The 20,824-nt window shown below is 36.6% G+C and overlaps 2 long non-coding RNA genes across 5 annotated transcripts in view; both read right to left on the bottom strand.

Annotated features, from left to right (window-relative positions):
• LOC103885393 overlaps positions 1–5,110 on the bottom strand; it is a 72,296-nt gene extending 67,186 nt beyond the window's left edge. For 2 of the 4 annotated variants that reach the window (XR_004183818.1, XR_002522725.2), the window contains exon 1: positions 948–5,110. This is a non-coding gene — a long non-coding RNA (uncharacterized LOC103885393). The remainder of the gene's footprint in view (positions 1–947) is intronic. The other 2 variants (XR_002522726.2, XR_002522724.2) reach the window with 2 other exon arrangements.
• An 858-nt stretch (positions 5,111–5,968) lies between these two features.
• Positions 5,969–19,864, bottom strand: LOC103885392. Its single transcript, XR_648445.4, has 3 exons — positions 12,796–19,864; positions 10,662–10,687; positions 5,969–10,063 (listed from the first exon to the last, which is right to left on the bottom strand). It is a non-coding gene; the product is annotated as an uncharacterized LOC103885392 (long non-coding RNA).
• Positions 19,865–20,824: the final 960 nt, after the last annotated feature.

A 20,824-nucleotide genomic window follows, 5' to 3' on the forward strand; every position in this document is an offset into this window, starting at 1 on the left:
GGGCATGGTGGTGGATGCGTGTAATCTGATACTTGGGAGGCTGAGGCAGGAGAATCGCCTGAACCCGGGAGGTGGAGGTTGCAATGAGCTGAGATCATGCCATTGCACTCCAGTCTGGGCAATAGAGTAAGACTCTGTCTCAGAAAAAAAAAAAAAAAAAAGAAAGGAAGAAGAAGACAAAATTAGAAAATCTGGCTCCATAAGGTAATGCCCAACACTTGAGCTTCTGAGATTTTGTGATTCAGAGATCTTTGGAAACATTTTAAACACTCAGCATCTAGCAGTAAAAAGTGGTTAGTAAGTGTACCCCAGGATTACAGAAAATGATCTATATTTGTTAATAAACAACTATTTTAAAACACTTCTGTATATATTAAAGCAGCATTTCTTCAAGATGTAGCAATAGCATCTCTAGGGAACTAGTTAGAAATGCACATTACCGGGCCCCACCCCAGACCTGCTGAATCAGAAACTCTGAGTGGGGTCAGCAATGTGTGCTTTTACAAACCAACCCCCCAAGTGACTGATGCCAGCCAAAGTTTGAGAGTCATTGTTTAGGATGGAAATCAGCAGAGAGTTAGCGGGCCCAGCGGGTGGTTAACCAGACTGCACTGACCCAGGGGAGAATCACAGACAGGTCTCTTGCTGGAGAGAGCTGCTCCTGAAGATAGGAACATTGCTGAAGCCCTCAAGGGAGGACTTTCTTCTCCTTTTCCAGGAGGATTTCTTATTTGACTGGGGAACTACTTGTCTGTTGCTAGTGTTAGTAAACTAGGGTTTTAGAGAAATCTGGAAAATAATTCTGCTCAGGAGACAGCATGAAGACTCCTCCTGCTTGCAGAGCACCTGCTCCCTAGCCTCTTCCTCTACATTTCTTCCTATTGGAACATATTTGCAATTTATTAAGTCAATTCCCTCAAATCTTTCAGAATGTATGTTCATCTCACCATGACCCAGAAGTCCTCTCAAGTTAGGCTTGCCTGATATCACTATCCAAATATTCTGCAATAAAAGGATTTAGCTGGAGATTTCAGGAGCCCCATTAGATGTGTGTGTGTGTTCTTTTAATCCTTGTTCTTCTTTCTGTCATGGAGTATCTGGGAAAAAGGTCCATATATAAGTTAGCAGCAAAAACATCTGTTTATACTTAGATTAAGGTTATGAAACCCCCTTAACCTCAATATGCTGTCAAATGTTACTAATTTTTTAAAAATCCATGAACATATATATATTTAAATCCACGGGCATGTTTCTTTTATAACGTCACCCAAGTTGATGAATATTGATGATTCTTTGTGCCAAGTCTTATCATCTTTCTCTAACTAGACTGAGAGCATCATTTAATTCTACAACCTTAAGCCCATGATCTGCCCCTCAGCACTGATACCTGCCTGTTCCCTTTTCAGGTGTATAACCTGAACAAGATCCAGCACTTTCTTTGTCCAGGTCATGTATCCTACCTTATTTCCCAACTTCTTGTACTGTGATCTTACCACTTCTCTGCAGCCTCATACCTGTTTGCAACCTGACATCGATGTTACTTTTCTTTCTATAATTTGCACTGGTCTCTTGAATTATGTCTACTTCTGGAAGCCGTAGTAACAACTGCACAGGGTTCAGGAAACAGCACACCAAGCTAGGATTTCCAGCAGTCTCTTCAAAGAGAACTGGGTAAACTGAATCCTGTTTAGAATTAAACCACTAAAAAGTGTTTAATAGAGGTTTACCAAATAGTTTTGTTTTTACTCCAAAACCAAAAACACACATATTCACTCTGTGCCAGTGCTTGCTAATGCCTTAATGCTAAATGTAACTTCCCAGCTGCCTGGCCAAGAATCAGTGATTACAGGATTTATTCCTATTGGAAGAGACAGTACACAACTCTAATTAGACCTTTTTTTAAAAAAAAATGTCTTGGAGGATTGTTGAACCAATGAAATTTAGAAGAGAAAACATAATTTCTAAAACTTTGATAGATCATGATAAGTCATGAAAATATGCATTGACTCTTAGAGTAAGGGTTTCAAGGAAATAAGGTAGCCTAATAAAGAGGATTAGCTGGTAAGCCAAATGGAAAATTTAATACACTTTTTTCTCCCTTCTATGTTATTTTCACTTAATTTTCTTGGAATCTATGTTTGTGAAAGAAGTAGAGGTTTGATTTGCAACAGGAATATTTTACTGTCTCCATTACCTGAGGGTAGGCGCCAACACTTCAGCTCCATGTATCACCAAAATTGCCAAAGTTTGAGTAGTTCTGTTCAATAGTAACAACAACAACAATAATGACTGGATGATGCTGGGCAAACTGCAGTAACCATAAAATAAAGTAAAATAAAATAAAATAAAATAACAAGCTCAAATCATAGTGGCGTAAGATGATCAAATTTTATCCATGTTCATACAAAGTTCAATACAGTCCAGGAGCTCTCCTGAGAAGTTCCCATTTAATAATGACCCAGGGGTGCAATTTCCTTGCATATTGTAGCTACACCATCACCAAGGTTCCTGCTGCAGAGGTGGAAAGAGGTGCAGAAAATACACTGGCATTTAATTGTCCTGGCCCAGAAATGCTAATTTCCCCTCATATTTCATTGGCTATAGCTACTCATATGACACTAATCAAACTGCTAGGTAGGCTGGGAAGTATAGAAGAGCACCAGAATATCTTGTGAGCCCTAAGAGCCTTTCCCACAAGTAGTGCTGACATATTGATTAATGCTGTCTATATCCTAAGAACTGTGCTAATTAAGTGCATTATCTAGGATCCTCAAAACAACCTTTCAAGATATGTGTTAATAATTTCACTTTATAAATGAATAAACCAAGGCTCACAAAAATTAACTAATTTACATGTAATTTACATGTATTCTTCTTTCTGTCATGGAGTATCTGGGAACAATGTCCGTACATAAGTTCTCTGATTCCCACAGAAACTTTTAAAGGTTTGTATTAACTTGGGTTTACAATTGAGCCTCATAAACATAAACTAATTTTCCAAAAGTCAAAGGGCAAAAGTAGGATTTGAACCTTGAAAAGACCCTATCTTTTTACTTCTTCACATGCTGTGTACCAAGTGTACTGCTAGGCTCTGGGGATACCACAAACAAAAGGAAACATGGGGAGGGGGAGAAAGACAGGCCTTGCTTCTACTAAATGACATCAGATACTGCCACATCAGCACCATGCACTGGTGCCCCAAGGGAATGTTCACACCTGGACCAGGGATATAAAGAACATTATTTCCAAAGTCAAAAAGACCAGGCACTTGGTCAGAGTTAGGTTTTCCTTAAAGTGAATAGAATTTTAGGTTCGGAATCTACAGACAGAAATCCATAATTTTACACAATCAATCATGGGTTGTAGAAATAAAATAAACCCTTTGTAAACAACTAACAATAAGAAAACAAATTTGTATCAACCATGCTAGAGAAAAGTTTATTCTAGTCTCTTTATAGAAAATGATATAAAATTTAAAAATTGTTGACATGTAAAGAGGTAATCAAAGAGCTTACATCCCAAAATACTGGGAAAAGGACAGTTTAATTTCAGGAAGTTAATTTAATTTGTGGTATTTGTCAGCTCTTTTAAAGCTGTGTGTGTGATTTCTTTTTCTACGTATATATCCCATACCTACTTTGTGTTCTTTTTCTTAGAGAGTCCTCTCCCACCTCCAATTATGTAAGGTTCAGGTCCCCCTAAACCAGAATTCACCCTTGCACTACCACACATTGGCAGGTAAAATGCTCATCTCACTGACCTAGCAGAATTTAATTTTTATTTTAAGTTTCAGGGTACATGTGCAGGATGTGCAGGCTTGTTACATAGAATTGGCGTAAAATTTGAAAACCATGAAAAAATAAAACAATAAAGGATCTAGATGCTAATAATGTGATTAGTTAACATGTTGGCCATTTCAAAGCAAAATAAGTCTTTGATGTTTTAAACTATTCAAGGAAGGACATAAGTATTTAATCTGCAAAGACATGTAGATTTGAAATCCAAATGTAAAGAACAGATTCCTATATTATTATTAATATCTTCATAAAGATTATATTTATCAATAATGGGTACTATTCAACTTTAAAGGACACCTATGGCTCAGTTAGGCCAGGGAATAAAGATACTTGGATAAAAGTCGTGTTTATAAAATGAAGAAAGGGGCCCTTCTGATCCACTGTACATAAAAGGAAACAATCTAAAGTCTCTAGGGAGAATTCGAGTTTCTGTCTGGCACAAAGTGAAGTCACCCTCTTGTTAGTAGATATAGGATACATTTAATCACCAAGATATAAAAGGAAATTTGATAGTGCCCAGAAAAAAATGCAATGCTAATGAGTTGAAGTTTAATAAATAATGTTAATGCTTATGATCAATAAATGCCTGATGGACTTTAAAAATATTTGCTACTATAGTCAGCGTTCTCAAAAATTCTACTTGGAAAACAGAAATAGCATTTCTCATACTGAATGTCTTTAATAGCATGAAGAAGAAAATGAGACTAAAATAAGATATTGTCTTTATCAGTTTTTATCAGACTACCTGAAACATGTTACAGAGTTTAACTCTGTAGCCCTTACATTCCAGATAATTTTGAAATATACCACTGTTCTTTAACTGGGTAGCCTGTGGCCCAGAGAGATGAATCGATTTGTTGAAGGTAAGCAGTAAATTCATTATAAAAAGAAAGGTGGGGAGGAGCGGAGGAGAAGCTAGAATCTTGAGCACAAACTCTGAGGCTGATCCATTCCAGTTAAGTTTCTTAAAATAAATTATTCTGTTTCTTCTCAGGAAGACACTAAGGCCCTGTTTTCAATAAACTAGGATAGCTCCAGAAACAATTTAGTGGCCAATCTGATAGTCATTTAGATCGATATAATTATATTCCAATGGCTATAAATATATTGTGAACTATGGATAATTTTGAAAAATTCAATTCACAGAGAAAGTATAGAACCACAAATCAATAGAGAATGTGTCATGGTAGAAAATTCTTCTCATATAAAAATAGTTCTGTTCACACTTTGTACCTCCTCTAAATTCTACTTCACTAAAATTCTAGGAAACCAAAAAAAAAAAAAAAAAAAAAAAAAAAAAAAAACCATCTAAAACTAGATGAATAAAATCCCAGAATCTTTTTTTTTTTTTTTTAAATCTGGAAAGGATTTTAAAGATTATCTCTTTAACCTTCAACTCTCTTGTTCTACAGACCCTGAATGTTTAAATGACTTGTCTGAAATAGTCATTTAGGTAGAGGCAGAACTAAGACCAGAAACCAAATCTCTCCACTCCTGCTACCACAAGACTGTCATAAATCACACTGCCTCTTCCCAAACCTTTCCCCACTCCCCCCAAAAAATATATATATTTTTAAGTCTTACAGTGGATGATCACATTAAAAAAGAATCTGAGGGTATATGAGTACAATTCCTGAGTTTAGATTTTTGAGAAATTTTTTATTAAGATAAAACTAATATTCCCAAGAGACAGACATTGGGAACACTATTTGGCTTTAAGGTTAGGAGTGGTGATAGCAAAGGAGCAAAACAGAAAAGTAAAGGCAGGGAGAAACTGCAGAACTATACACTCAGTAACCCTATTGTGAGCCATATGCTGGATGCTGAGGAAAAGGAAATGAAAAGCTTTGAAATGCAGCTGTCCTACTTCCTGCTATTTCCATTTGAACCAAACTATTTTTCCACCAGGATCCAACATGTGTGCAGTGACACATGGAAACAGGGTGAGCTCATGAACACAGGGGAATAGTATCCAGCAATCCCAGCACAGCACCCTGGAAGCACACGGCCACTCCCAACCTCCACCCCAATGGATGGTAAATGTGGAAGAAGACCTATTGATGGAAAAACCCACTTTGGAGCAGAAAAGGAAAGCCAAAAAATAGCTCAGGCACCTGGATGCCATTCATGAATAATGCCAGCAGACAAAAAGCATTAGATCTAAAACCATCTTAGTTGGAAAAGATCTTTATTCATTCAAATTATGGCAAGAAACTCCTTCAGGAACACTGGAGATAGTGGTACCAAAAACAGATAACCATGCAAACTATGCAAACTTGGAAAAGTGCATTGCTCTGTCAAAGTTCATGAAGTAGGTCTTAATATTTAGCAAAAGAAAATCTTCCATTCGAACACAAGGCATGACAAAGCTCATTTCATACAACGGAAGGAAGGCTTTTTTTCTTGTTTCATGGTTGTATGTTTCTGACACTGCAGTATTAACATTTAAATTGAATCTTTAAACGATTTTTCTGATGTCAACAACATTATTGGGAAGGCCAAACTCGGCAGATGACCTTAACTGAGGTGGTTACAGCATTGTTCCCGGTAATTTGGCTTTGTGATATATCCTTCTTCTAGGTATTAAGGTCTGGTTTGAATTAAAGTCTGCAGCATACTCACAGCTGTGGGAGTAACTGAAAGGACTTGTTTTCATCCCATGGCCAAAAGACTTTCTTGTAACATACAGTTTGTACATTTAATTACTTACTTGGGCATTTATTGACCCTCTACACACCTGATGCCAAGCACTGTGCTAGGTATAGATATAAATCCTGACTTAGTTTCAAGCCCTACTTCTGCTGAGTAATTACATTTCAGTGGAGCATAATATTTAACCCCTACGAGCTTGTTTCCTCTTAGGTTTACTGTAAAAACTGAATGAGATATTATATGTAAAATACTCAATACATCATGGTTTTAAGACGACAGTTTCTGCCTTTGAATAGCTCGATTTGAAAATGACATGTACATGAATAACCAAAATGTAATATGCTACTTGCTACAGCAGAAGGTGTACTCTATAAGACAGTTCAGAGAAAGGAGTGGCTAATTTTGTCTAGAGTGGGGCTGGGAGAAGGTCATCAATGAAGTGTCAGAAAGAAGGTAACCTTGACAGATGAGTAAAGAGGGGAAGAGAGAGACATTTAGAAAAGTTAAGATTAAATCTCCCAGGTCTCCTGGTAGCAGCAGAAAAGTTCACCCCCTCAAGCACTGATGCTCCCTTTCTTGGAAGTTGAAAGTTGCACACATTTCTGGCTTTGCCCCACACTGCCTGGCACTGATGGCATTTCCAAAAAGCATTCTACTGAGGGGACTGATCCTTCCAAGGAAGCAGCTTAGGAAAAAGATAAGATAAAATCAGCAGATGAGTCATAGAGGAACTGAGGGAGAGGGTGGGGATGACAACATTGGATAAATCTGGAGTTAAAAAATAAAATAGTTAAGATCACATAGTACACTCAGGGTACTCAGGACTTAGTATGCGTTCTACTAGTTTTCTACTAGAAAAAAAAACTACTGGTAAAAAAAAAAAAAAAAAAAAAAAAACCCAAATAACAAAAAAACTATTCGCCAAAATGTTACAGCGTCTGTTTCTTCTAACATGTAAGGAAAGTATTGTACAGTGACAGACAAAGCAATAAGTATATCACTAATGAAGCAGTGATCTAGTATGGCGGTGGCAAATAGAAGAAGCCACTGCCCCCTCCCCTCCCTTTCCTCACCCTAGGCAGGTATTATAAATCAATGATGGCACGCTTTCCTTTTGAGACTGGACGCAACCTCTGATTCTTGGTCTTTACTGTCATCCCTGAACTACTAGCCCTATAAAGAATATGCTGAAAACACAGTGAACAACATGATATTGTGCCCACAGAAAGATCAGCATTGCAGTCTCATTGGTCTGATTAAGAGGATCATATAAACTCTCGAAGTTCAACTTGACTCTAGATATTTACTGTGAAATGAGGCTGAGACACAGTGTTGAATATTATGGATTGGTTTACTCAACATTTAGGCCAGCTCTTCTAGCATGCAGAAGCTGGAAAGCTAAAAAACCACATCTCTTGGTCCTTTTACATTCAGGTTTTAGGTTTAAATTCAGAAGGACTTGCATGAAGAGAAAGGTAGAGTTCAACATACATATTCCTAGAAAGGTCTGTGCTGGAGGCAGCACTGTCTCATGGTCAGCCGCAGTAACCCAGGCTTCCTGATCCAGGGACTGCCTGGCCCTGATGGAGGAGGTGGCAGCAGCTCACCCAGATGCCCAGTTCTCTAATAAGGTTTGAGAGCCATTCCTGGAAGCTCATCCTAGACCCTGTTTCTTCAGCTCCCTTTGTCACAATGATTTCACAAACCTCTTAAGAGCCAAATATCTTTCAGCTTAAACAAGCCAGACTCTTGTCTAAAACTGAACTCTGGCTATAACAAACATGAAAACTTACCTTAGACCATATTCACTGGAAAACATAATTTGGTAAAAATAGTTCTAATGGCATGGATATTTTAGGTGAAGCTCGTATTATTGTAGCTTCAGCTGTTAACTCCCTATGAAAATAAATTCAAAATCCATATTTATATCTCCAAATTCTGACCTTACCTGCCCTCCCATATCTTAAATTGCTTCTTAAACTTTTACACTTGGGTTTTCTGACATCACCAAGAAGTCATATATCAATAATTTTTTCAGTCTTCCCTTTCATTATCCTGGGCACCTGGGCCCAAAATTTCAGCATAATCTCACCTCTCTCTTTGTCCTTTACCAAGCCCTAACAATTCTTTTTTTGCATAATCTCTCTTTCCCATTGGCACTATCATCAATCTAGTTCAGCCTTTCCTCAACTTGTGCTTGCTCTACTGTAATATTCTCCTATCTGGTTTCTTCTGTTTTTAGTATCTCCTAATCACTTTGGCCCACAAATTTTTCCTAGCTATCGCACCCAAATTAGCACTCCTAAAAATCATTCTCATTTTGACACTTTCTGCTCAAATATTTTAAGACTTCCTATACCCCAAATATAAAATTCAAACAATTTAGCTTGGCGCTCAAGGCTTCCATAATCTGACTGCCAACTATCTAACCAAAATTACTTCCCACTACTTCCCTTCTTAAGCACTATAGCCAACTACAGCCAAACTGGCTTCTTCACGTTCTCATCTTACTGAAATACTATTTCGAAGAATCATGTCTTGTACACCATTTTTCCTTCCTTCAGTGCCCCTTACTCTCTTCTCTGCATTTCGTGTAATACGAATGGAAAATCATAAACCTCCTCCATTACAAGGCAAAAAGGGGAGTGAAGACTCCAGAGCTATCTGAATGACAATTAGAAAAGAATTTACTAAATTAGGAAAATAACATTTTAGATTATTTTATTGTTTTAGTCAACCATCAGACATATGTTTTGTTTGGATTCTGGGAGGGTTGCAACTTTTTGTTAGTCTTATGGTTCTCCAGGTGGAAAGGAGACCAACATACTGTTCAAATGGACTAACATCATGAAATTATTTACATTGGATGACAGATAATACCACTTGCTTACATAACTGACTTTTTTGGTGAATATAGTTGTGAATAAAGCCAGATAAGAACTTGGTTAACTTCAGCCTATTGAGACATCCACGCAGATGATCAGCTGGCTGAAACTCTCTATCACCACTGTATATATATTTTTTCTGTGACAATTTTAGAATCTGCTTCAGGAATGCATGGCTCATTTTATCTATCTCATCAGAGAGCCTCAACTCTACTTGAAAAACAATGGCCTGTTTTTCTGTTTTTTTTTTTTTTTCCATCCTTTCTCCTGTTCTGCAGTGTGCTTGCACCAGCAGGTAGAAGGATTCTCTTCCAGGTATGCAGCATCCTGACACACGTCACCTCTCCCCTCTCCCGGCTCTGCCACTGTACTTTTCCACTTGAGGGCTCTGGCACAGTAGACCAAGTGATGCATCTGAATTCACGCTTGCTGATTATGGTCTTAGGCTTATTTTGTTCATCTTGTTTGCTAGGTCCATATCACATAAGGGATGGATGTTTAAGGCTTCAGTGTTATTTTTCGCTTCCCTGCCTATTTTCACTTGTCAAAACCTGAGAAGCTCCCATAATGTTTTCCTGTCAACCAGCTCTTCCATAGACAGTTAGTCTGGGTGTTTCTCTTCATCTTCTCTTCATACCTCTCATGTCCAGTTCATAGAACTATAGACCAGGCAAATATATTCTCCATTCTAATAAGACGTGTGCCACTGGTAGCCTAAAATTCATCTTCCTATTAAGACAACCATGATTCAGAGACTTCCCATTGTTGGATCCCATCTTGGTAACCTTTTAAATACTTTTAAATACTTATTGCTCATCTAAAGTCACAGAAGTTAATTGGAAAAGGAGAATGACGACTCAAGTCTGGGATTTTTCCCCCCTAGGACCTTATTGCCCAAATATCCTCCAGAATTCCTTCCCTTCCCAACAAATGAGCTCAACAAGTCTTTTTAGGCATTCCAAGCCAACTTTTGTACTGGGGAAGGACAAGAAATAGGTCACACCAAATCTGCGTATAGACACATACAGGGATTCACTTTCTATTCTCCTAACTCAACTGTCAGTTCTCTTTCACCATGCTGGAATCCTGTATTTCCTGGTTTTCTTGTTTTCTTAATTTTCTACAAGAACTTTGCATGCTCTTTCTTTTTTTTTTTTTCTTTTTTTCATTCCCCAAGTCTCTTCACACTGTGCTCAAGCTAGATTGCGTTTAGTTCCCACGTGTCTGGTTCTTCCCTCTGGCAAGAAGATAAACAGTACTTTCTCTGTCTCCCCCTTAGCCCCATTCCTCTTCAATCTAGGATTGAAATCTGAAATGGAATCCTCACCCTTTGTGACTTCTCTCCACAAGTGCCTTGCTCAAAACAAAAAAAAAAAAAAAAAAAAAAAAAGGTTAATCATACATTTCTCTGCCCAAAGAAGCTGACAGCTGCTCTCATTGTACTTCACCTATCTTTTAGAAAATGTAGACACTTTTAAAACTAAAAAATGAGGGTCTTGGGGTCCTTCATAAATTTAAAGCATGCCTGTCTTCCATCCTATAAACTATAATGATCAAAAGCTTAGATTTCATCACTCTTCGGGCCTGGCCAGGTACCCATTATATGTTCTCAGGGGGCCCTATACCTTTCCTTTATTGCCGTCTTCACTGTTATTCTCAATCATTTGTGTGATTATCTGCTAAACAACTGAATTCTTAACCCCTCACCTACCATTACCCACCAATTTGCTACTTGCTATCCAAAATATGAATGGAAGGCAGTAGGTTTCACAAGCATCACAGTGAATATTCAGCAGTATATGGAGAGAGAACATTTCAACCCACAGCAAAGGCAGACATGAATGAAGATGCACTGTAGGCATATGCTCCAAATGCAGATGGGCTAACAGCCTGCAGGCACCACAGAAAGCAAACGAAAGAACTTCTTTTGGGACTGCAGAGTCACTGCAGAAGATTATACACATTCCAGAACCTCCTGAGCAACAGAGCCACAAAAGAGATCTCAGTGGAAAAGGATGTTTGGCTTCAACTCTAATAACCTGAACACGATGGAGGGCAATTAGCCTCAAGCTGTGGCCTCCAGGGCGTGCTTTTTGGTCACCTTGCAGCAGGTGTGCCTTCCTCCTGTGGTCCAGAGCAGCCCCATACTGCTTCACCATCCATGCACCCCACTTCCCCAGGAAGAATCAAGTTTCTCCTCTCCTGCCTCAAACCATAACACACTAAATACTTTTTCTCCTGATCACATATCAATTTTTTGTGGCTTCTTATAAACCCCTTTTGTGCTTGTTCTTAGGTCATGGAAATCAAGAGTAGAACAAATAATGAAGTGCTCTAGGACAAAAGAGAACTGAATTCTAATCCACTGTGCAAATTTGAAGAATTTGAATAGCATTAATCGCTCTGCTATGACCTGGCTTTTGTCTTGAGCAAGTCACATTGCTGGACCTGTTTCTTCAGCTGTTAAACAAAGGAGCCATCTGCTTCAGGGTTAGATTGGGCTGGGTTTTCAGTTAGGGTAGACTCTCTAGGACAGGGTTGGTCAAACTGGGTTTGTAACCATTTGGTTGGTCATAAAATCAGTTTTTGTAATGGACTGGAATACGTGAGAATACATTGCACAGAACAAGAATATTTGTCTATAAACTTGTTCTATCTGTGAGTTGGGTGTTAAACATATTTCTTATTGTTAATAGAAGTAACATGTTTTTAAAACTCTGAGCTACAAATATAGAGAGACAGAAAATAGATTAGTGGTTGTGTAAGCCTAGAAGTAGGAATGGGGAGTGACTGTAAATGGACTTAAATTTTTTTTTGGGTGATGTAAATGTTATAAAATTAGATTGTGGTGGTGGTTGGACACCTCTGTAAATATACTAAAATTCATTAAATTGTGCACTTAAAATGAATGAATTTTATGGGATGTAAATTACATCCTAATAAAGCTATTTGAAAACAAAACAAAATACTGCTCTATTTTTGCTTCAGGGCATGTATGGACTCTTCAAAGGTATATCATAAATTTTATTTTTCTGGGAAAGAGAACATAGCTTTTATTAGATTCTCAAAGGGATCTAAGACCCATAAAACTTTTTAAGAACCACTAGATTAAACTGTCAGTTTCCTCCTACCACTAAATTTCTATGACTCTAAAATTCTAAAGTTTATTTTAACTTTATTTCTTCAAAATTAAAATGATAAAAAAAGTTTCATTTCCAAAGCACTTGCAAGAATCTGTTTATTTATCCAGTGATCGGAGTGTATGGGCTTACATGTGTTAACATATTTTAAGAAATAAAGCACTGTGCAAATTTGAAGCATTTGAATAGCATTATCATTATTTGATTATATTTTATATATTTTATTATATTTACCTGCATTTGGTTTATATCCACAAGGTTTTTAGTCATAGATACATCTGTAATTTATATGCCAGTTATATATGATAATATTATTTGTACCTCCAATTTTTTTTCTCATATTGGTGATCCCTAATTCTAGGTGTGGTAGAGCTCACAGATCATGCACAATCTTCTCACTATGTATAGACCCTTTGGTAGCAAACACAAAAGAAAATCAAAAGATAAAGAGATCACACAAAAGGAATTTTGCATATCTTCTGTAAACAGAAAGACAGATTGGAAATTTGTGAGCAAAGTTGCAATATGGAAATAGGAAAAGGCATTTCTGAGTAAGGGGAATGTTTATTCAAGAGGTTGTGTTAGGTCCTGTGTATAGGTAAAGAGCTATCAGCCAACTACAATTACTAGGTTATGAGTTCCTGGATGGGAAGGAATATGCCTACTTTGTCTAACAATCCTAAAAAATAGGCTATATGTACATGGTAAGTTCTTAATATCTGTTAGTAATAACCAAAGAGATGAATACAATCTAATTATCTATCGAGAGGGGACAGGTCAAATAAATTGATATTTTCAAACCTTTATAATAATAAGGTATATTTACATGTGCTTTTAGAAAATGATCTCCAGAATATATTATTATATGAAAAAAAGCAAAGTTTAGTTTATCCCCTTTAAAATAGTAAAAAAGAAAAATAAGGAGATTTTATATATAATAATTCTAGAAGAATTCAGGATATCTGTTTATGGTGAATGTCCTAAGGAGTAGGACAGAGTTACTGGTGGGAAGGAGAATTGCTTTTCATTGTATACCTTTTTGTCCCTTTTGAATCTTTTAATTTATAAGTTCATTAATTTTTCATTTAAAATATTTAAAAAAGGGTATTACAGAAAGTAATTCTGTATCACTATGCATTCAGCTCTTTAGCATACCACATCCCATTTAATATAAACAAGGCATCTTATGGATGAATACATGAAGGCTCAGAGACCGCAAGTGACTTATATAAGGTCACACAGCTAGACAGTAAATAGCATATTTAACACTTGACCCATATCCTTGGGCTTCCTACTCACTGATGCTTTTCCCACAACTCCACAGACCAAGTGCATATGGATATAAAACCATAGTACATTTCAACATAGTTCAGTCAGGTCAGTTTGGTACTCAAGCCTGCTGGTTTTGCTATAGATGACAGGTCAAGCTTAAAAGTACTACATGATATTTATCCACATGGCTCCTGCTCCTTCTAGTCTTCATAATCCTTTCCTGTTGGGGCCCAACTTCTTCATTTACCTGGCTCTTATCTCTGGCTTCCAGCTTACACATTACTTTTTTCCCACTGCTGTAATTAGCCCCTGAACTCCCGTCATCTTGGATCTTCCATGCTACATTCATTGTTCCTTTCCAATCTCTTTTATTCCTTTTTTTTTTCCATTGAACTCTTAGCTTCTACTGATTTCCATTTCTTTTTTTTTCCAGGTACTAAGTTATCTCTCCCTTATTTTATATAACTTCCTATCTTCCCACCTACTCCCAAATTAATCAATCCCAATTAATCAATTAACTCCTGATTAATCAACTATCTCCCAATTAATCAATCTCTGCTAAGAGTTCCTTACCCCTCCACTGAGCATGGCTATTTTGATACCTTTTACCCCAAACAGAAGTACTTATAATTATTTTTATACCTTTGTATGTTATCCATTTTAAAATTTTACCACATTCTTTAATAGCAACTCAACTGCACTTCTCTGATATTAAGACCATAGATAATATACCTCAAGAATACGTTTTTTTCATACTAACAATTCCATGGTTGTCAGTGTCCAAGTGGTTAAAAGCATGTCTCTAAAATTAATCAAACCTGGGTTTGAGTCCTAGTTCTGTCATTTAATAATTCTGTGAGCTTGGGAAATTTTCTTAATCTTCTCTGTTTCCCTATTTGTAAAATGAGGAGAGGAATACTTACTTTATAGGTTTCCCGTGGTAATGGTGTGGATAATGCAAGTAAAGTGCTGCAGATGTTAGTGAACTCTATGTAAGTAGCAAGTAAACGCCCCTCGTCTTAGCCTCACTACTGCATCAGCTCTCCACAAACCTTGCGAAACAAATCTTTTCCTTCTCCAAGACCCATCCCACCCACCTCTCAGCCTCAGCACTACCTCAACACATCATCTGTGTTGAAACCAAGAAAATCTCATCATGCCACTTACACTAAGGGATTCATAGGAAAAATGCCAAATATGCATCCTTTGGCACAGAATATTTTGTGCCTTACCCTTTTTGGAGTAAGATATAAAATTTCCTCTAAGTCATAAAACTCTAGATTTTAATCTCAAACATTTTCTTTTTGGAAACAATGAAAGTCTCTTTGTGTTGCATTGGAATTCAAACAAAAGCTATCCAGTGTCTATTTACATTAATTATACTGGTGATTGACTATGGCTATGCCAGAGAATGTATTCCAGGCTCAAGTTCTATTTTTCAACGACTGTGCTGAGGATCGTCAGACACCTGTCCTATGTGGCAGCTGGAATATTTAAGCATCATAGTGTTTTAAAATAGCAGACAATTGCTAGGGCTGCAAGAAAAAGAAAAAGAAATTAATTAAAATAAAATAACAGATAAGCCAAACCACAAAGACATACTTTAAACCAGGGGTTTTAACACTGAACACCCTGATTTCAATTTTTTCAGTGCTATCTAAATAGAAGTACATTATAATACAAGATAATACAAGCCTATGGCCCCAAGCAAAGTCAGATGGAGAAAAAAGTACATTTGGCCAAAGATAAATGAAAAGAAAAATTTCTTCCTCACCTTTACACCTTGATTGTAGTTCCTGGAATCAAATCAGAATAGAGCTAGGCTCCCTACAAGCCCCATTGGAATGGATAAGGGAAACTGTGAAAAACTCTAAGGGACCAACAAGCCGTCTGCACTGGAAGGAATCTTCAGAGATTTTCCTGACCCTAGTCTAAATTCAGTCCCTTTGTTTTACCGAGCAGGAAACTGAGGATTAGAAAGATAAACTGACAGTGCCAACATGAATTCTAAAGATTGTCAAAGGAATCATGATAATAGTGAGATTCAAAATAATATACCTTCTATTTCTCACCCAGTGCTAGGTGAGGAAGGCTGGGTATAGAGTATAATTGGTCTAAGTGAATATGGTAACCCATTGGGTTACCAAATCAGGAATAAGCATGTGACCTAGTATCAATCAAACAATGTAAGGGAAATTTCTATGGGGATTTCTGGAAGGAATTTTGATCCTTAATAAAAAGAGAAACAGTGAGAAGGGCTATATCTTCTGGCTGTGAATGCATTACTTTGAAGATGCAGTTCCTGGAGCTATCATAGGTATACTGCAAACTTGCTTTAGACAAACCTTAGAAAGAAAATCAAACCACTGAGGGTGGCAGAAGGGAAAGATACAAAGGGCAATGGTCACTGAGAGTATTGTTGAATTGCTGCACCCAACTAGTAATTTAGTAAGTTACTAAATTTACTAAAAATTATTGCATTGTGCACTTTCAACGGGAAAAACTATGGCATGCAAATTGTACCTCAGGAAAGTGTAAAAAGCAAAAATTTGATGAATTGTTGAAATATCTTAATCATTCAGTAAAGGATTTGATGTGAACAACTGGTCTACCCAGTACCAAACAACAACATATAAGGATGCAAATATATTCCTTTAGGTGGATTAACAGATGAGTTGTTCTGACTGAAAAATTATTAAATTAAGGCTAAAGTGAATAAAAGAAGAGAAAAGGGGTACTAAAACGTCAAAACAAGAAGCAATCATTGAGAGCTGCATTTTAGGAAATATATTCTAATATCTGAGGCAGAGCCTCAACTGGGCTTGGACAAAAAAGAAGTATTTGGAGTAAAACAAAAAAGTGTTTAGCATATTCTGACAGTCGAAAAAAGTAGGGAAGTGCAATTGTTAAGGGTTAGGTTGAGTGTTTCAGTTTGTGTTCAGAAAGGGCTATTTATAGTTATTTAGATTTCAAATTAATATTCAGATACTTTTAAAGGTAAGATTTTCTTAAACCTTTGAGGTCAACATCCAAATCTTTCACTTAAAAAATCTAATATTTTTGTATAAAATAAGAATAATCACTTTCAGATGTTCTTTTATTGTTCTTTTTCACTGAACATGAATTCAAGTGATTCATGTTGAACAGATTACAATCATGTAAGTAATTATGTTTAAATACTTAATTACACTTTGCCACATTTTAAATTATAAGTTTAATAGATTTGACTTTTTGCAAGCATTTCAAGTGTCTGCACAGGCACACTTATACCCTAAAAAGTAAGGCCTTCCACAGCTCCTATATCACTTCTATAGAGCTAATTAATTGTATCTATAAAAACATGAATCACGATTGTTCATATTCTGAAACTGATTTTAACAAATTATTCAAATTCTATTATACTTTTTCACTTAAGTCACATATCTAAACCAAATCATATTTCAAATGAAAGTGACATGCGTAATCTCTTAGATTAAATAACACACATATTTCCCTAATGATTGTGTAAAATGTTTTTATATAAAAGCCTAAGTATCATGGGTTTCATTTTATTTCATTGCATCCATTTTAATTCTAAACCTTCCTGAGTTTCAAGAGATTTACTTAGTGAAGGAAATTTACCATCTCAAGTATTAATATAATGAAGTTGTTAAATCAAAGTTCTAAAATCTTGATAGTTATTTATTGTTCAGAAATTTAAGGCCGGAGAGTGGAACTTGAAATCTATACTTCCATGATTTTTCCAAAATCACAAAATAGATTGCACCTATTTTATACAAACTGTGTCAGCAAGTCTATGCAGCTCACAAACCAATTTTAATCACCTAACTGGGATAGCTAGAATTGTGCATCCTTACCATGACTGCAATTAACTTCCTTCATGCTGTGACTTGATTTCATTAATCTCCTTACTGTCTGATAGGACTCTGCAAAATTTTCGCATTTTTTTAGTCCTGATTGGATTTTGTATGCCTCTCATACTTTGGTCTGACTCTAGACATACTCATAATCCTTTTAATGACACACTTGACTTTGCAGTGGATCTGGCCCACAGCATCTTCTATCCTTTAACAGAGTTCTTTTTGTCAAGGATCAGGTGCCAAAGAAGGAAGTTGGTGAGGTCATGAAACTGATGCCCAGGTCATTACTTTCATGATGGAAGGTGATCTGTAGTGTTGGAATGGTTAGAATGGAAGTCAAGCAGGGAATAAATGCAAGGTGGTCAAGGAAGACTCACTGGGTGAAGTAATAGTAGTGGCCTGATAGAGAAGTAGAGAAGACAGAAGCTATAAGAATGTGGTCCTAAAGGAAAAATGGCTCCATTTACTCTGGGAAATTTATGATGATAAAATCCAGGGTTAATGCCACACCCATATATGGAAAATATGTTGGGAAAGTGAACCTGTGCAAAATTAGAGAGTGAAGGACCTCAAAGTGGAGAAGCCTAAAATGTACTAATGTAGATGTAAAAGGCATTAGGGTTGATGGCAAAGGTAAAATGAAGAAAGAAATTTGATCCAAGAGCTCCAGTTATCTACTAAGAGAACCCCATGCCAAAAAATCCCTAATCAACTAACATTTTGGACAGTCCAAGGATGTGTGAGCAACAAGCCAGCCACCTCTCCATTTTAAGCCACATCTGATATATCAAAAATTTCAACTGGTGACAAGAATTGAAGTAATACAGTTTCTTTAGAGCTGGTAGTGATAATGGAATTTCATCTGTGGCAACTTTAAAAATAGTGTTTTGAAAATAAAGTTTTGAAAAGTTGATAAAAATATGTTCTTGTACTACACTAAGCTAATCTCATCTGTATTTAAAATCATACTCCAAGGTTGGTCTACATTGTCTTCTATATTCTTGCAAATGTTTCTGAATTGGACAGCCTGTGATTCAAATAGAAAAAGTGAAATGTAAGAAGCCAGAAAACTTATTGCTCATACATTTCCTTAAAGGAAAGAAAAGGAAGAAATGTTGGCACTCAGCTTGTTTTCCTAAATGGTGAATGGCTTCATCATCCCACCCCTAATTCAAGTGCCTAGAAATTTAGCAGAACAATTGATGACAAATTTAACTTGATCTTTGCCAGAGATACGAAAATTTTAGTTACAAATAGGATTGCCATATTTATCAAATAAATATTCAAAATACTCAGATAGATTTGAATTTCAGGTAAGTTGCAATTTTGGTAGAAGTATTTAACCAAATATTGCAATAATGCATGGGACATCCTTATACTAAAAAGTTATTTATTATTTATTTGAAATTCAAATTTAACTGAATGTGCTGAATTTTATCTGGCAACATTAGCTTTAAAGTGAGTAGAGTTTAGTGACTTGAAATTAAAAAGTCATGAACCAGAGGCTGTATGACAAATACAACTCATAAGGGTAATAACTTTACCCAAGACTCTCATCTCCTTCCATTACCTATCCCATGCTCCCATCCCTGTAATATTTTTTAAATTTTTAAATTTTAAATTTTAGTACAATTTTTACATAGGGATAGTCAAGTGAGTAGCAACTTTGAAAACCAGTTTGACTCTAACAGAAAATCAGTCCTTCTCCCAGTCAGAAGGCATTCTAGATTTAAAAGTTTCATTTATTTATGTCAACATTTTTAGCTAATAAGGAAATAAGCACAGTTTATACATAGTTGTTACAACCTACTAAATTAGCTAAACCTTTGCCTGTTTAATAACTAATATACGTGTCATATAAATGAAAATAAGTAACAGATTACTGACTTCACATTGTTAACTGAAATTTTAACAAAAAGTGCTCAATTTGTCATATGTTGGTAATAAAAAGTTATCCTCTTTAAATGTCAAATGTATGAGAATAAATGAAATTCCTGGAGAAGGAAGTGAAGCGAAGATAGAATATCCGTGGTATCAGTACAGACAGGGAGAGGAAAGAAAGAAAAAAGGTTAGCAAATAAATGCCTCCCAAGGTGTAGTGGGTAGAATAATCACCTCCCCAAAATTGTCCATGGCCTAATCTTGGAACCTGTGAATACGTTACCTTATATGGCAAAAGGAATTTTCAAGATGTTAATAAGGCCAGGCACAGTGGCTCACATCTGTAATCCCAGAACTTTGGGAGGCTAAAGTGGGAGGATTGCATGAGCCCAGGAGTTCAAGACTTGTCTGGACAACAAAGGAAGACCCTGTCTCTCTGTATAAATAAAATTTAAATAAATAAATAAAATATGTGAATAAATTTAAGAATCTTGAGACAGGGAAACTATCCTGGATTATCCAGGTGGGTTCAGTCTAATCACCTGAGTCTTTAAAAGTCTTTGCCGGCTGTATAGAACCAGAGCGATAGCAGCATGAGAAGGACTAGACCCACTGTTACTGGCTTGAAGATGGAGGAAGGGGCCATGAACTAATATGGTTAGGCTTTGCGTTTCCACCCACATCTCATCTTGAATTGTAATCCCCATAATCCCCACATGTGAAGGGACAGATCAGGTGGCAGTAACTGAATCATGGGGGTGGCTTCCCCCATGCTGTTCTCATGATAGTGAGTGAGTTCACACAAAATCTGATGGTTTTATCAGGGGCTCTTCCTCCTTTGCCTGGCACTTCTCCTTCCTGCTGCCTTTTGAAGAAGGTACCTTGCTTCCCCTTTGCCTTCCACAATGATTGCAAGATTCCTGAGGCTTCCCCAGTCATGCTGAACTGTGAGTCAATTAAACCTCTTTCCTTTATAAGTTACCCAGTCTCAGGCAGTACTTCATAGCAGTATGAAAATGGATTGATAAATGAACCAAGCAATATAAACTTCTAGAAACTGGGGGAAAAAAATGGATTCTCCCCTAGAAAGGAACTCAGTGCTGCCAACACCTTGATTTTTAGCTCAGTGAGACCTATGTTCTGGCTTCTGGCCTGTAGAACCAATTATAATAAATTTGTGCTGTTTTAAGCCACTGTTTGTGGTAATTTGTTAAAGCAGCAATAAAAACCAATACATAAGATTTGACTGTTTTTAATTAAAACACATACAATTTTAGAGTGGGAATTTTCCCAGGAAAGGTCTCAGTGTTGGGATCTCTACAAGGATATAAAAGGAT

The sequence above is a fragment of the Papio anubis genome, chromosome 5 (genome assembly GCF_008728515.1).
Source record: "Papio anubis isolate 15944 chromosome 5, Panubis1.0, whole genome shotgun sequence".
NCBI classification, from domain to species: domain Eukaryota; kingdom Metazoa; phylum Chordata; class Mammalia; order Primates; family Cercopithecidae; genus Papio; species Papio anubis.